The sequence below is a fragment of the Durio zibethinus genome, chromosome 16 (genome assembly GCF_047325235.1).
Source record: "Durio zibethinus cultivar Kanyao isolate XHJ-2024 chromosome 16, ASM4732523v1, whole genome shotgun sequence".
In the NCBI taxonomy this organism is placed as follows: Eukaryota; Viridiplantae; Streptophyta; class Magnoliopsida; order Malvales; family Malvaceae; genus Durio; species Durio zibethinus.
Window position 1 is genome coordinate 1,303,263 of NC_143177.1, and position 3,771 is coordinate 1,307,033.

Sequence of the window (3,771 nt, forward strand, 5' to 3'; positions counted from 1 at the left end):
ATTCCTTGGTAGGTATAGCATTCTCTTCGCATTTAACAAACCATCAATCCATCGTACATAAGAAGCAATTGCACTTGTTTTGTTTCCATTCTAATTCTCTTTTCTTTTGCATTTTTTTTATGAAATCGACCAACTCTTTACCATATAAATAACATAAGCTCGAGTTGTTATTAATTACGTATTCTATTGATAAAATATTTAACTTTTAATTTTAATTATCAATTTCAAAATATGATTGTCTTAAGTTAAAAAAAAAAAAAACATAATCTCAAGTAAAATTTGAATCATGTGCAAATTATATGACAAAACGACAAAATATTACTATATCAAAATCTTCATTATAATAAAATATATATGGTGACTTCCACGAGAGCTGCATAATTGTTGTAAAGAAAATTTCATGCATAAAACAAGAGGAAATAGAAGAACAATTGAAAAGGAGAGAAAAGAATAGAAAAGAGTGTAATTTGTTTTCTTAGTCATCTAAAACATAAAAGAAAAGGGAGCAAATGGAATGGAAAGAAAAAAAAAAAGGAGAAAATAGAAGGAAAGAAAGAGAAAGATTTCAAATAAACCTTCAAAAACATGAGCACTTTTTTTTTTAATCCACCACTACATATAACCTCAAAAATCATAGGCGTGACAATCCAAAGTGGGGTGCATTATCATGGTGATTCCAATTTCTCACATCTCCTCCTCCCCACCTTTTGATCTGCCACGTCATTCCCATAAAATCCCCTACACTTTTTTTTATCTTCCTACTTGAGTCAACACCACATTCATCACTCTTTTCAACCAATAAAATTCCTCCACGTCATCATATTTTTATCCTTTGATTTTCCTCCAATTAAAATTTTCTCCAACTAACCTCTCTACTTCTCTGATTTTATCTACCTTTTGTTTTGGGTTTTCTTTCTCCGGCTTATTTACGGCGAGCCGCGGTGAACGTTTGGAAAACGATGGTACCGGCGGTGGGGAACTCGTCCATTGCACAGCTCCGGCATTTGAGTCCCAGTGGCTCCAAAGCATGTGCCACCCTTGTCCAAACTTCATGGCTATTGCTTGTTGTCGAAACTGAAACTGTTGCTGGTTTGAAAACTTGAACTGCTTTCTTCAGGGTTTCAACAGTGTCATCTTGGTCGTCGTAAATGGACCCCACGCACTCGAAGCTAGCGTAGCTGTAGCCATCTTCAGGGGTGACATGGATTGTTGAGTAACGATCACCATCAATGCCATTCATGGAGTAGCCGCAGGGGTCAAATGCAAAGTCGCAAATGAAGGCGCCAGGGTTGATGTTGTCGATGCCTGTTAGCTCTGTCATTTCTTTGCCAGCTGAGTCCCCTGTTTTGCTATCTCCAGCTTTTTTGAAGAACTTACGTGCTAGATAGCGGTCGAGTTCGGTCATGCAAACTTCGACAGTGAACATAACGTCGGGGGATTTCAAGGCAAATTGTGGCAGGTGAGTTTGGTCACTGGCTGTGAAAACGTGCCATGAATAAGAAGGGAGTTTCGAAGGCAAAACGGAGGCTTTTCTATGGCAAAGATTGTTGGGGAGGTTTTCTTCAATGTAAATGACTTCTTCTTTGAAGTTGGTGTGAGGGAAAGGTTGTGATTTGGGGAAAATGAAGCTGCCCCTCGTGTACCTACACCCGCATATAGTGAGGCCAAGATTGTTTGCAAAATGGATCAATGGACCGATTGATTTGAGGAGTTGGGTGGTTCCACAGGTTTTGATGATGATCTTGGTAGGGTAAACAAACAGACTTGATTCTGATAACACGTAAGCATCAAAGAAATGGTTCCCAACAGCTGATACAACAGTGCATTGGACAGCATGTAAAACTTGCTCGAGTGATTCGAAATCAAGCAGCCTAAGCCCCATATTGTCAATATTCACTGGATCATCTCCAAAGAAATGGAGCTCTAGGCGCTTCTCAAACCCTTCAAACCCTGAAACAGCCATTTCTAAGACCTTGACAAAACAAAACAACAAACACCCAAAGACAGAAACTTGAAAACAGAAACGGGAAACAAGAAAAAAGAGACAGATCTTGTTAATTTATGGATGTTTGAACAACTACAGGTGAGAGAGAGAAGTGGGAGGGATACTAGATTTTATAGGTGGCTTGTGCGAGAGAGAGAGAGAGAGAGTGGAAGGTGGAAGGGGAGAGAAGGAGAGGGGGGCATGCGGATGAGGCAACCAAGAATCATGATTGCAGCCATAATGAAGTGAATAAGATGATGATTTGTTGTAAAAAATTTCCCTTTTCTTTTCCTTTGTTTTGACAGAAGAAATCTTTCATGATACAAAGGATAAAATGGAACGGTATTTATGCCCACGCGCATGCATTTCAGGTTCTTGTCATGCTCATGCACCCACTCTTGCCACCTCTCCAGTCAGTCCCAATCACCATTCCTCCATTGCTAATGAGCATCAATAAAGCCCCCTAGCTTTTCTCTTTATTTATACTTCTCATATATCATCTTAATATTGTAAGAATAAATTTATAAATGTACGATAGTGATATCAGAAAGTAGTTTTAAGATTATATGAAAAAAATTAAATTGGAACAAATCAAAAGACCACTATTGCATTCTATCTTTAGATGATCTCAAATCTATAATCAAATAGTTTGAATTCGAAGAAGCAACAAGGCATGAAAAAAAAAGCAACGTGTTTCGATTGAATAATTCTCGGTACTAATTTAAGGATGATGCTGTTGGGAGAACTGATTTATATTAGAGGGACCATAGCACAATAATCATAGACATAATCCTTCTTTGCTCATCAACATTTTTGTAAGAGTTATTACGGATTTTGTCTCAAATTTAGTTGATATGCATACGTGTAATTGTACCAACACCCCTACTGTCGGCTTCATTGGTAAGTAAAAACATGATAAATGGAAAATTGAGCTTAACTTAATTCATGTAATCATTTTTACGAGATGATATTTTATCGATTTAAAATTTAAATTTTTTTTAATTTTTAGATTGTAATCTTTTTTAAGATTGAGAAAGTTTCTATTGTTCACAGGCAAAACTTTGATTAGCCAACAAACTAGGACTTTAGCATGGGATCATCAAATCATTGAAAACTTTTTGGTATGTTCTTTTTTTAATGGGAAAAAAAATGTCAAAATGGGGGGTTAAAGTCCCGTTGAAAAAGATCAAAATTAAATGCATTCATAAGAGGAATTGTGGTCATGACGATTGGGTCAAAACTTATGGAGAACTACTGTTTCGAAGTCATTCGCATGGGAGTTTTGTAGAACAGCAACATAATCATATGCTGGACCAAATGTTTCAATGAAGGAAAATTAATCATCAGATTTGCAATTAGAAATGACTGGTGATGTTAATTTGCTGTTTATAGATGTTTTCAAGTACCTACTAGGTTTATAATTAAATCTTATAATTTAAAATATATTACGATAACATGAAAAATATATAAAAATGATAGGATTTGAAATTTTATTAATAATTATATATATGTTTTAAAAAATAAAAAATTAATTTTTTTATTTTCATATCAACGTAAATTATAATATATAATTTTTATATAAAATACCATATAAATATATAAATTTTAATATTTTACATCATATAAATACACAAATTATTCAATAAACAATGAGATAAAACGGGATAAGAGCATGACATAACATAACAGTAAATTTATTGCACTAAACTAAAATTTCACAAAATTTTGACAGTGATTCACTTATGAACATGTGTTTTAAAATTGAAAATCTTGCAATTTTGAATAAA

General features: G+C 34.6%; 1 pseudogene; it reads right to left on the bottom strand.

The window, feature by feature from the left end:
* Positions 1–366: 366 nt before the first annotated feature.
* On the bottom strand, positions 367–2,322 carry LOC111298561 (S-adenosylmethionine decarboxylase proenzyme 4 pseudogene; annotated as a pseudogene).
* Positions 2,323–3,771: the final 1,449 nt, after the last annotated feature.